Consider the following 14,024-nt stretch of genomic DNA (forward strand, 5'->3'; position numbering starts at 1 on the left):
AACCCTGAGGCGGAGCGGAAGGAGGGTCCGGGATGTGATGTGACCGATGCTGCGACCACGTGTTTCCAGGAGAGGAAAGGCGGCACGGAGTCACGTGAGCAACGCGAGGTTTGAGAAGACGTAGAATGGGTCAGTGGCGATTCACGAACACAGTGGTTTGGTTTCCAGAAGTAAAGTAACTTGCTTTTCGAAGCTTGCGCACATACCAGAATCAGAGACTGGCTATGAGCAGTAACTGTGGGGATTCCCGCCAATCACGTGATCCGGACAGCCATGTGACCGCTCCACCCTGGAACCTGCAAGGAGTGACCCCCAACACTGGAACGCACCCTCAGCTCCCCAGTGTTCCCTTCACGCTGCTGTCCGTGGTGTTTGTATCTCAGATAACCCTCTTGTCCAAAAGGACAGCCGGCCTCAGTTTCCCACCTTTGAACCCCAAAGCCAAAAAACTTCTAGACAAGCTGTGAAATTGGCACCTGGTCTGGATCATAAATAACGAATGACTAAATAACCGGGTCGAAAGTGGTAAAGCCAGGCGTGCAAAGCGGATTGCACGCCAGCTTTAATTCGTTTGTTGATGAACAAATTCTACATTTTAAGTCTGTCGTCAAGTTTGGCCTTTTGAAACATCATAAGTCGTGATCAATCAAATACTGTGTCCTAAAATCCGCAGCACTCTTGGGATAGGACAGCAAGAAGAAACGACTCTGCAGTAATACGTATTACAGAATTCTAGGGCTTTGCCTTTGTGACTATACGATACTCCTTTAAATGCCCGCTTACTAAAAACGAAGAGTATGAGAAATTTCCTCCCCACCCCCAGCCCAAACCTGGTTACCAATAGGTAGATCCCTGGGACAAAGTAAAGATTATATTTTCTTTCTCTGCACTTTGGGGTGTAATCCTACCACCCCACAGTTTCCTGGATATGTGATAGACATTTCTTTGAGGTATGAGCACTCAGGAAGCTAAATCACTGCTCCTTCCAGAGATGGTTGTCTTCAGCTTATTCCATTGCTCCTGTCTTGAGACACGTTTATTTCTCCTCTGAACAAATAACAATTAAGAACCCAGATGTCTCAGTCACAGTAGTACACACACACACACACACACACACACACACACACACGAACACCTTAGATACTTTCAGCACCATTCCCTGGCCTTCACACTCTATCCTCTTTCTTCCTGCCTTCCTTCCTTTCTCTCTTTTTTTATGAAAATAGAACCAGAAATGTGGGCTCCCCCCCCCTTTTCTTATATACAGCAATGGTAAGATGCTCCTCATCCTAACAGGGTCTTGTGGAAAAAGGAGGAGGTATTGATAGAAGGCACACAGTAGTAGCCCCAGGAGGCCTGGCAGTAATGGTTAGAGGGTGTAGTGTGTCCTGGGGAGCCGAGAAGAGGAAAGGGAGGCTCCGCTAGAGAGAGCCTTGGGCCACACAGCAAGTGTGAGGCAGCTGGTCCCCAAAGCTTGTGCTGGTCGCTAGAGGCTACAGCAGGACACAGGGGCGTGCCTCGTCATTTTTCCTGGGAGCACTGGGTGGGCTAAGAGGGAGTTCTTGCTCCTGGTATTTCCGGACAGTCTGCACTAGCTGCTCAAAGGCCTCATCGACATTCAGACGCAGTTTGGCTGAGGCCTCAAAGTAAAGCATGTGGTGGGAAGCACTGAAAGAGGAGGCTTCGGATCGGAGGACCTGACGCTGTGTCTCCAGATCTGCCTTGTTCCCAGCCAGCACAATGGGGAAGTCATTGCGGTCCTTGACTCTGAAGATCTGTGTGAATAGCTTGCCTACCTCTTTGAAACTCTGCCTGTCGTTAATGGCAAACACCATCAGGGAGCCATTGCCGGCACGCATGTACTGCTCCGGTATGGCACCAAATTCCTCTTGGCCCGCAGTGTCCAGAATGGCCAGCCGGGCAGGGGTGCCATCCACGGTGCAGATCTTTGTATAGGATCCTCAATGGTGGGGTCATAGTCAGACACAAAGTAGGACTGAATGAACTGGATGGTCAGCGAGCTCTTGCCCACGCCGCCACCTACGACCACCAGCTTCGTGAGTCTCCCCGGGCCGGTGTCCCTGGGTTCCAGTCCCCCGCCCCCGGGCCGCCCCTGCCCAGTTCTGGACGCCGCCCAGGGACCGCCCCACTGCTCATGTCGCCACCACTGCTGCTCAAATGTAGGCTTAAGGCAGCAGTACCCAGTAAAATTTTCCTTTGTGTCTTTAACTAGTATCCTCATACAGGGTTGTTTTTTTTAAAGATGCATTTACTTTTATGCGCATAGGGTTTTGCCGGAATATTTGTGCACTCCAGGTCTTTAGTGCCTTCATAGTCCAAAAGAGGACTTTAGATTGCTAAGGATTAGAGTTACAGACAGCTGTGAGCCACCATGTGGGTGCTGGGAATTGAACCCAGGTCTTCTGGAAGAGTAGCCAGTGCTCTTAACCACTGAGCCATCTCTCCAGCCCAGGCATTATTTATCTTTGGCAGCTCTTTCAGATAGCATTTTTCTTAAAGTATTGTTGACATTTAAAAAAAAACATAGTTCTCACTGTAAAGGGTCTTAGTTTCTTTTGGCCCCAGGAACACAGATTTAGATGGCCCCAGATATCATGTTCCTAAGTGGTAACAATTTTATTAAGTTTCAATAGCAATACAACAAAATCCTTAATTAAGACACTTTAAATACATGAATGGAAACGTTAGGCAAATCCAGGTTACAGCAAACTGGTGAATTCTCTGACAAAGACCCCAGACGTTATCTGATAATTCTCTGGAATAAAGTCTGTGCATTAAGATGGGATTTATATAATAGTCACAAGGAAGGCAATAAATAGCTATGTAGATAGATAACCCAAGATAATTTGACACTGGACCTGCAACAGTTCAACTCTTCACAATCATTGATTCCTAATCAGTTAACCACCCCTATAGAATATTAATATAGCTGTGACTTTTATTTATTTATTTTTTAGGAACATCAGTTCAATGAGCATTTGAAAGCAGAACCTAGTAGCTTAGAAAAGTAATTTCAGGTCTCAGGAAGCTGGGGCAGAAGGATCAGAAGTTCAAAGCCAGCCTAGCTACACAGAAAACCTTGTTTTTAAAAATTGTATTTTAAAAATAAATACCAAACTGGACGTGGTGGTACACACCCTTAATTCCAGCACTCCAGAGGCAGAGACAAATGTATCTGCAAGTCGTAGGCCAGCCTAGTTTACATGGGGAGTTTCAAAACAGCCAGAGCTGTATAGAGAGACCCTGTGTCACAAAGTGCTGCTCTCTACTAGAGGGAAATGGACAATAAGCAAGTAGTAACATCAGACTAGGGGAAGTGCTCAGTGGCTAGGCATGTAGCTAAGTTACTAGAGTGCTTCCTCATCGTGCACAAAGCGCTGGAGATGCCTGGTGATCTTATAATCCTCACACAGGAGGCAGGAGATCTGAAATCCAAGCACAATTCAGAGGCTATACTGCCTCAAGAAAGGAGAAGAGAAAAGAAAGGAAGGGCCAGCCAGAGGAGAAAGGGTGGGCTGAGGGAGGCCCTATGAAGGAATAGATATTCTCCTGTGGGTGAAAGTTACTGACTGAGAAAGAAGTCACTTTCCGTTGTAAAAGAAGTGTCTGAAGCTTCCCCGTGACAGTAACAGTTGGCAGAGATGGAAGGATATGAAGTTGCTAGCCACTGACAAGCTGGGAGAAGAGCAGTCCATCCAAGATGGCTGTAAGCCAAGCCATCCACCCTGACGTAGGAAAGAGCTTGCCTGTTTAACAAGAGGAAGGTAGACAGTGAAGCATTTGGTTTTTCTTTTTTTAAGATTTGTTTATTTTGTGAGTACACTGTCGCTGTCTTCAGAAGACCAGAAGAGGGTATCAGATCCCATTACAGATGGCTGTGAGCCACCATGTGGTTGCTGGGAATTGAACTCAGGACCTCTGGAAGAGCAGTCAGTGCTCTTAACCACTGAGCCTTCTCTCCAGCCCACAGTGAAGCATTGTAAACGGGTTAATCTGCAAAGAAGCTGAGAGGGAAGCCTGGGTGGACACCAACAACTACTTCCTGTGGAAAATACCTACAGTACAATCTTTTCTACACTCCCTGCTGCTCGGGGGCCGAGTGGCCCTCTGTGGTCAGTGAGATTAAGGTGTGAGTTTGCTGTGTGAATCTTGTGAGAACTTGCTATTTCCCTGGTGAGAGAGAGGGTTTGTCTTGCTTCACAAGTGCTTTCTATGGCCTTGCTTATCCTGGCTGGGAAGGGTGCAGCTCACCTAAAAAAGGAGCAGCAATCTGACTACCCTGTCAGAAGCTGTGCCAAGTAGGGTATAAGAAGGAAACTGAGACTTTAATAGGCCCTGGAGTATTTGTCTCAAGCCTGGAAACATGCCAGAAGAACAGAGGAAAGCTAATTTCTGCTTGGCTAAATCTTGGTTAGAGATTATATAGATATATAAAATTCTGACAGAGTGAAACATTTGATGGAGTTTTTCCAAGATCTTCATGCTGTAAAAGCCACTAAGACCCACATATTTGGTCTTCACAAAATAGAGACGTGGCTGGGAGTGGCAGTGTTGCCTTTAATCCAGGCAGAGGCAGAAGCAGGCAGATCTGCATTCAAGGCAAGCTGTCTCCAGGCCAGTTAGAGCTACATAGTGAGATGCCGTCAAGAAAAACAAAGTTGAAAACGGATAAAATTATTGTGGTGGGGCTGAGTACCTGGTAATCAGCTTTCCATGGTCTGGATGAGATACATGAACATATGGGAAGGTTCAGTTTGGCACATGGTTTCCCATTGCTGGTTCTAATACCCCTTGAAGGCCAATGGCCAAACCATCTTCCAATGGCCTGCCTCCTAGAGGGGACCTGGCCTGCTTTCCTGATATGTCACTTACTCTGACTTCCCTCTGACATCATCTATCAGGTCAGACACTTCCCTCTCTACCCCCAGTGTGAAGACTTTCCTCTTGCCTCCTGTGTTCTTTGGTTCCCCTCCCCCCAAACAGCTTCTGCTTTTTGGTGAGTTAATGGGCAATGAAAGAATTTTTTAAACTCTCAATTAACAAAGCTTGGCTTTCAAGATTAATCCTGCCCTAGAGACTTGAAAATCCCATTCGACAGTCAAGCCTTTGTTCTAATTCATATCTTTCTTCCCCTCTGAAACACTGAAACTATTATTTCAATGGATAGACTCCATCTGGCAATAAGATATGAGAATATTTTTTAAAACACATCTAGAATATTTCTAGTGGTATTTTTCATTTGATCACACAATTTGAGCAAACTGCTTCTTCACCTGTAAAATAAGGAGCTGTGGAAGTCAGCAGAGAGGTAGTCAGCTGTGAGAACTGAGCGTGACTTCATCAACCGCCTAACGACTGTCCTGGTAACCATGCTTTTCAAGCATTTCCAACATCAGCTCTACACAAGGCCATGCAGCTTACATGCTACCTCATCTCTAGGGCATCTGCTGTAGGTTTCCCTGTGGGGGCTGTGGGGAGTTGGAAGGAAGGATACAGGCTGAGCACTAATGTACTTTAGGTAACTTGTCCAGGTTCATACAATGTGTCTAGTTGTTTGAACAGGCTATTCCTTTTCTTTCATAGCTGTAACAAATAGGTCATTTGAATGCGAAATTTATTATCTAACAGTTCTAAAAGTGAGAAATCAGTTTCACCATTCCAAATTCAAGATGGCAGCAGGACCCCACTCTCAGGAGGCTCTACAGGAAAACCTGCATTTCTGTTCCCTACTCTCTAGGTCCTTGTAACTACTAGCATGCCATTGCTTGTGGTCACGTGACTCCAGTCCCTGCTGTTATACTCAGCGTCCTTCCACCTTTTCCATCCTGGCAATCCAGGATGAGAAACTCATCTCAACACCCCTAATCACACCCATGAGAGCCATGACTTCCATATCAGTTATTTACAGGTTCTGGGGATTTGAGCCTAGTTCACTTGTTTGAGCTTACCATACCATGATTCAAATTTAGATCTGCATAACTATAAACTTCGATTCCTAAGTAAATACGTGTGTGTTCGCTATTTAACACTTGGTTTCTATAAGCACTGTAGCAAACTGTGTGGATGTAAACTGGATGAAATCAGTCACACTGGTGGATCGGGCTGTCCTTACACACCAGCGGGTTAGTGAGGGGATAGATAGGTGGTCTAAACAGAAAATCAGAATCACACGAGTAAACATCAAGCCTCAAGCATGGCATGTCCTGACTAGAGAGTTGTGTTGCTCTGCGGAGGGATGAGGAGAGAGCCGTCATGGCTGGGAAGGTTCGCTCTGAGGAGCAACATGTGACGTGAGACCTTCGGGCAGAGTAAAGGTCACTGGACATAAAGTAGAGGAAAAGAAAGCCTCGACTGCCCATGCTGCAGAAGATACAGCACATGAAGTGCTCGGGAAAATGAGTTTCCTCTTTCCCTCTTCCTCGGAGAGCCTGTTAGGACATTGCTGTAGAGAGGGCTGGGGTTAAGAGAACTGGTTCCCTTTCTGGAGGAGCTGGGGTCAGTTCCCCAGCACCCCATAGCCATAGACAGCTGTCTGTAACTCCAGTCTGGAGGGATCCAAAGCCACCTTGTGACCTCTAGGGCACCAAACAGGCACATGGTATACAGACATACATACAGGCAAAACATCCATACATAAAAATAATAAGAGTGCTACTAATAAAAAAGGAATCTACTGGGGCAGCTGCAGGATTATTCTAATCAGTACATTGCCAGTACAGTGTGGCTATACAATGCCCCTTCCCCCAGAGTCTTCCTAATTAATACAGTGTGCCTACGGAGTACCTTCCCCAGATTCCTTCTAACCAGTACAGTGCCTGTAGAGTACCCTGTCCATGAGTTTTTCTAACTTGCACTGCAGCACACCATACAACATTGTCTCCAGAATTCATAGTTGAGTAGAATAAGTATTAATAAGTATATACTATTTGTTACCCAAGCAATGCAGAGACCAAGAAGCAAATCCTTAGTCTACAAGACCAAGAAACAGCATTCCTCAGTTACACGGCACCCTAAGATGGAACACATCAAGGATGTTCAAGGAGCCCAAGAAATGCTCTGCAACTAAACAAACAGCCTTGTTATCTGAGTCATTGTTATGCAAGACAGACTCATTCCAGGATAGTGTTTACAATGTGTTGCTATGTGTTACAAGAAAGCGATTTCAGGAAATGTACTTTTGTATTTGAAAACTGGTACTTTTCAAGGTTTTTATCAACATTTCTTAGATGAAAGAAGTAAACTTACTTAAGCAGCTAGTTGGAAACAAATATGCATAATTTTGTTTTTAATAATTTTGTTCCCTGTAGTGTGTGTTCCGTAAGGAAACTCCCATCAATACATTAAGATCAACTAAAACCACATCATGAAGCCAGGCATGGAGAATGTACCTGTGGTTCCAGCAGCCAGGAGTCTAAAGCAGGAGGATCGTAATGTTGAGCGCAGTTGGGTCTGAACAGCAAAACTTATTTCAAAAAAGACTGGGATCACTTTAGTTATTTTGAGTATATACAGTTAAATGGAGCTATATGCCATGTATAGTGTATAACCTATGTGAATACCCAAGAATCATCCTTGAAGACTCCTGTCTTCAAATTTCCACATGTAAGCCATTAGCAAATCCTTATTGCTTGGATTCATTTTTGTTCTGTCTACCTCAGTCACCCTCTTCAAACCATCAGCTCTTTCTTGCTCTCCTGTGATCATTTCTACTTGCCTTCCATGTAAGTGCATCAGGTACATGCAGTGCCCATGGAATCCAGAAGAGGACAGCAAATCCCCTGGAACTAGAGCTGTAAGTCACCATAAGGGATCTTGAGAAACAGCTGAACCATCTTTCCAGATCCCCCACACCCCACTGCCTTAATGATTTCAGATGCACTTAGAATTCAGATAGGAGCCTGCTAAGTGCTTGCCACATGACCCTGATAACCTGATTTCAATCTCCAGGACCTATGTAAAGGTGGGCGGAGAACCAGTTGCACAGAGTTGTCCTCCACATTCGCACAGCAGTACTCAACAATTTTTTAAAATGAAATCACTCTAGCATGTAAGATCGTTCATACTCTGGCCTCGGCTTAGTTTTAGAACTTCACTTTACGACACTCTCCTCCTTGATCACTGTGTCAGCCATGTTCTTTTATCACATCTTTTATCCAGTAATTGCAGCCACAATCAGTTTGCTCACATCTAAACTTACAACACACCAGACTCACCTGGATAACATCTCTGTCTGCCATAGGGCTTTTCTGATACCAAGGTTGTAAGATACAAGGACCTGGTATAATTATACTAGAGGCCATCTGCCCTCCTGGAAATCGCAAAGTGACACACGACAAACAGGCCATTGAACACTGGAGAGCAAGAACCTATGAAATGAATTCTCCACCATCTGGGTAGAAAATTCTGACTGGCCTATGGCTCATCAGAATCACAAGTCTCAACCCCCTACACCGTCGTGCGTGATCAGCACACCTCTGCAACCATTAGCTTTGATTTCCCACTGTTTCACAGCTGCTGCTTCCATTGCCCCAGAACCACTTAAACCTAGAATCACTTCAAAAGACCCCACGAGTGTCTTGGGCTCTGCTTTTCTGACATCTGAGCTGTGCCCTTGATTCGAGCATTGCCTGATGGTTAGCTGTCCAGGGTAGGAACCTGATTCAGCACGAGGACTTCGTGGCAGGTGATTGAATGGAGAAATGACGACCTATGCAGTAAAATCCCTACCAAGCCTCATTTGGGTGGCACTGGCTCTCCAGTGACCGAAGAAGTCATTAGGCTAAGGAGTAAAGTTGAGTGGCTTAGAAATGGTTCAGCCAATCATCTATCCCAAAACATACCAAATTTATGAGTCTTTTATCACCATTTAAACACCTTATATCACTTAACATGTAGTACACTGAACTGAAGTGCACGCCTAAGGTTTAGTTCTAAAGGTAGATGAAATTCAAAGATTAATGCACTCTTCCTAAGTGTCTTAGTTTAGAGTGTGTCCAGTAAAAAGGCAAGATCTCAAGGGCTGGGATGGGTATGTTTAGGGTAGAAGAAAGAACCTAGAACTTGCCGGACAGGTCAACTCCAACAAAATAAACTACTGATTCTAAGAGGAAACTAGGGAGATGCAGGATTGGCTACTGAGAAAAGGAGGTCTCCAAGAAGAGAGGCACAGCATGTATGTGCAGAATCCGATATGACAGAGTCTCATACGACAGGATGAGACTGACAGAATGCCCAAGTCTTGAAGGCATTACAGGCTGACAGAGGCCTGCTTGAAGAGGGTGTTGCCATAGTTTACTGGATGACAGACCTTTGTCCACTCACAGAAATGGATGAAGAACCCCCCCCCCATGTCTTATGGAGACTGTACCATCTAGACTGCTGGAAAAAATCTGTTCCCAATGGTTATCAGTGAATGTCACTAGCTTCTGGCTGCTGGAAGTTGTACACTGCAGGAAACAGGTGGTCTCACAAACCTGCAGAGATGTCAGGATCAGGAATTCTTTGTTTGAGCTTTTGTTGGTGGTTGTGTTGCTGGTGTTACTCTCATAACTTAGAAATGAGGCTTAGCTAGCAAAGAAAAAAAGATGTAAAGAAGTCAGGTGTTTTTATGAATCAGGTAGAGAAGGTTGGCTTTGGAATGAAAAGCAGTCAATCAGAAGGCAGCATAAAAGCAAGGAACAGAATCCAGAAAGGAAATGTGAGGATAGGCAGGTGGCTTGCTGCACAAGCTTCAAACAGGAGTTCAGGTCCTCAACTCCTGCATAAAACTGGGTAGACAAGCCCACCCACCTGTAATCACAATGCTTATGGAGCAGAGACTAGCAGGCTGGTTAGCTAACTAACCGAATTGGAAAGTTCAGGTTCAGTGAGAGAGCTTTAGTAAATAAAGTAGAGAGAGAGAGAATGAGAGAGATAGAGATAGATAGATAGATAGAGAGAGAGAGAGAGAGAGAGAGAGAGAGAGAGAGAGAGAGAGAGAGAGAGAGGAGAGAGATCAGTCAAGGAAGACATTACTGGCTTCCCCCCACACGCGCACACACATATACACATCACACAAGCACACATAACACACACTCATCACATCACCCAAGTAGGTACAAATAAAAGTAGAAACAAAATGTAGCTGCAGATAGGACAGAGAGATGCTGTTGACCTGGCAGCACCCCACTGTGACTCTAGGTTCTGCGGATCCTTGGAGTTGGTTTCAGAATGTTGCTGGAAAGCCGCTGTTAAACTTTGCCATGAGAACCTGCAGAAAATGAGATTAAAATGTTAGCATTGTCTTAGTGTTTGGAAAAATTGTCAGAAGGCTTAGGGACATTAGAATGAGTTTATATATGAAATGAAAGAATACACTGTGTCCTCTAAGAAGGTCCAGAAGAACTCCGATTCCCTCCGTGAAGCAAAAAGTGAAGAAGACCTTAGTGTCTTCTACAACTTTAATAGCCAAGATCCTGGTGAGATGCTGCCATGGAATTGTACTTCCTTCTGCTAGAGGAGGAAAAGACTTAAAACGGCAGCACCACACAGGCAAGGTGGAAATAAATGCCACAAAGAACAACAGGCCCAAAGTAAGAGCCATTACCAACCCACAGAGAACCATGACCATGACACTAAAAGATTCTTAAGACATATATGGGTATAACTTGAATTAAAGAGGGAAATAAAGGTGGAGAGGAGGAGGGAAGGAGAGACTTGTCATCAGCAGACACAGTAGATAATCATGACCTTTTGCCCAGTTTAATCACTGTGAACTTTGATCCATAGTCACTGACCAAAGGAGAGTACTAGATTGACACCACAAAAATACAGATAACATATCCTCCAGTCCCTTTGCAAACATGTTTATGACTATTCAACAGAGCAATTGTAAGGCAAAGGTAACAGAAAGACTTAGGGCTCTTGGATGCAATATTTGCTCTGATACTCATCAGGAAAGCTGAAATGCTATAATGGCATCTGCTAGAAGTTCACTCACACTAAGTGATACATGGAATCTTGGCCACATTCAGGGTACAGTGGACCTTTTGGCTCTTTGAGCCCATCTAATAGAAATCGGGATAGGAATACTTCCATACCTGAACTCAGGAAGGGCCACTGGGGAGAGAAGGGACAAATGAATCAGGTAATCTCACAGTGCTGCCAAGAACAGCAGCACTATCAAGGGATTCTGTAGCACAGGGAGGACATCTTCATTGAGATCTCATTGTATTCAGTCCCACGTGGCCATATCAATATCAGCATCATGTGGTGGGTACAAGCGGATAGACTCTCAGAGACTTGATCAGACAGGCGCTTCTATCTCAGGAGCTCTTCCTCTGTGCTACCAGTCTCGCTCCAGCAGCAGCGCTCTGCACAGCTGCTGATCCGGTTCACACTTCTCTTCCGGTCTTAATCATTTTAAAGAGCAGCAAGTGGTTTTCTTTCACAAAGGGCAGACGCACATTCCCTGTGACCCTTCCAAGTCTTCCACCAGTCAAGCTCACAGGGACCTTACATCAGGTGATAACATCAAACTCATGTGCTCAGTGGTATAGCAAACATCCTGTGACTGGGATGTGCTAATGAGACAAGTACCAGAGAAAGGAGATTAAACCCCACTGAAATCCAAACGTCTGTCACATCTATGAAGTGTATAGATGCCCAACAATCTGAGGCGTCCCTTGAAGGTAAGATGTATGGCGTGTCCAACTGAGAATAGGTGACATCACGGCTTCTTTGGGTTTTGAATATCACACACACACACACACACACACACACACACACACACACACACACACACAAAACCATTGGGAAAATGGCTTTGGCACATTTATTAAAACATTTTTACTTTTGAATTAAACTCAGAGGAACACAGTGTTCTAGATCAAGCCAGCCTGTGCTGAAGAATGTGGTTTTGCCCCAGGACTTACCTATGGCGGGGACAAGAAACAGAATGGATTCTTCCAGTGGAGAGTCAAGAGCAGTAGGCCCTGGGGCTCTGGCGCACAACTATGAATTGTGCAGCACGAATTTACTATTTGGAAATGAACACCAGGCCTATTACACAGCCCTAATGGATTACCAATCCCCAGCCATGGAAACGCAAGTGACTGCGGTCCATCAAATTATTAAAATAACTTTCAGTAGCCAATAAAGGTTTCTAAAGTGTTCTTCCAAATTCTGTAAAATCAGTAAATATTTCCTCCCTCCCCCAAAGCCTTTTAGTCAATGTTTTATCATAGCAAACTAGGACCTCAACACTCCCTTCCCTACAACGGTGGTGTGTGTACCTTCGATCCTGCCTCTAAGCGTCTCATTTTTCTATTTAACAAAAAAAAAAAAAAAAAAAAAAAAAAAAAAAACTTTCTTTTTTTCCAAAACCATCTTTTATCATCAGTTCACAGGCCCTCAAATGTCTGAAACTAGAGCATAAAGTGTTTGCTCTCTGGCAACTGAGCCCTTGGGCTCTAAAGTAAAACTGTCTTTCTTGCTGTTAAAATCCAGCTCTATCGGGAAGAGGGAACATCTGCAGAAGGCCGGAAGAGATGAGAGATGCCTGCTGAGGGGAGGGGGTGAAGCCAGATTACCTCTCCATGGAAACAGTGGAAGAGACAGTTTTTAGGACTCAGGTGGGTTTGGTGATGGGATGGGAAGGCTTCTGTGATCAGTTCTTCTTTCATCATAGGCCATGATGTCATAAGATGAGAGGGAGGGTGGGAAATGTAGCATAGGCAGTTTGAAGAATGACAGCAGTCCTTCCAGGAGCCTCAGGATCTCCCATCAGTAGTGATTGAGGGGTGGGGAGTTGGATTTGGAAGGGGTTAGCTTGCTGCAGGCACAGCATATGAGAAAATGGCAAGAACCTCAAAAACACATTAGAACAGCCAGCCTGGGTCAACTCAGGAGATCAGAGAGAAAGGAGTCAGGAGATGCAATGTAGAAGTGGCTCTTCATTAGAGAAAAACAGACAAGCAGAGAATTTAGTAGTTTCACTAAAGTGGGTAATGTAGAGAGCTTAGGGTGGACTCCAAGCTGAACTGGAGATTGGCACAGTAGTTGGGAGGCTCAAAGTCATGAGTAAAAGCATGGGTAATAAAGTCTGATGAAAGGACAGGGGTCTGCTGTAATTTTTTTAACCTTATTTACACTCAACCATAGATTGGCCTCTACTGCATAATATTGTGTAATGTTTTCACCAAGAGAGTGAGCTTCCCTCTTCCCCAATGTATCAAAGAACAGTGAACTCCCAGGATTATTACAGGTTATCACTGACAGATAGTTAACACCAGTAAGTCAACTTCTTATTTAACAGTGGTGATAATAAGGGGATCAAGGGTTCTGGCAGTTTCCTAAAACCCTCAGGGAGATCAGGCAGCTAAGTCTTTAGGGCCTTAAGGCTAAAAACAGACAAAGGTGATCTTTGAAAATGTAAGGACTGCTGAATGTCAGGTGGCCCAGTGCTGAGGTGACAACAGGAGCAGGAAAGAGGAAGTGTATTAAGCACAGTAACTAATGACCCTCAGGCGATAGGTCAGGACTTTAACCTCTCCTTTACCCTCATCTCCCCAAGTGGGAATGCTTTCATTCCAAGTAAGGTGTAATGACTACCTGTGGCAGTCTTGATGGGAAGACAAGGGTAAGGCCAAAGCCTCCTCCTTCCCATGTACCGCCTGGGTCAGTAGTTGCAGGACCTGGGAAATCACACAAACAGCACAGTAAGTAAGTGCTGGTTACAAAGCATAAATGCTCACCCCCCCCCTCCAATGCTCTTAGTTAAGAACGGCTTCATTTTGGCTAAATGGAGGGCTTAGAAGTGGAGTGCTTCCCTCAAGTCCTTAGTCTGATCCAGCACTGAAAATAAAAAAAGACAAGAATAAAAAGGTATTGTTAGGAAAAGGTTGAAGAAAGTGGGAGGGGTATGCTCCATGGAGGTGCGGGTGAGGCCTGGGGGAAAAGGGGGTCTCTCTGGGGGACCAGCCACATGACATTATAGTACAGAATAGTTTATTCAGGGCCTGGGG

The 14,024-nt window shown here is 44.8% G+C and overlaps 1 pseudogene across 1 annotated transcript; it reads right to left on the reverse strand.

Annotated features, from left to right (window-relative positions):
- Positions 1–19: 19 nt before the first annotated feature.
- On the reverse strand, positions 20–2,242 carry LOC308427375 (ras-related protein R-Ras-like; annotated as a pseudogene). The gene has a single exon. The product of its transcript is annotated as a ras-related protein R-Ras-like (transcript).
- Positions 2,243–14,024: the final 11,782 nt, after the last annotated feature.

Source organism: Micromys minutus (genome assembly GCF_963924665.1).
Source record: "Micromys minutus genome assembly, chromosome: 11".
In the NCBI taxonomy this organism is placed as follows: domain Eukaryota; kingdom Metazoa; phylum Chordata; class Mammalia; order Rodentia; family Muridae; genus Micromys; species Micromys minutus.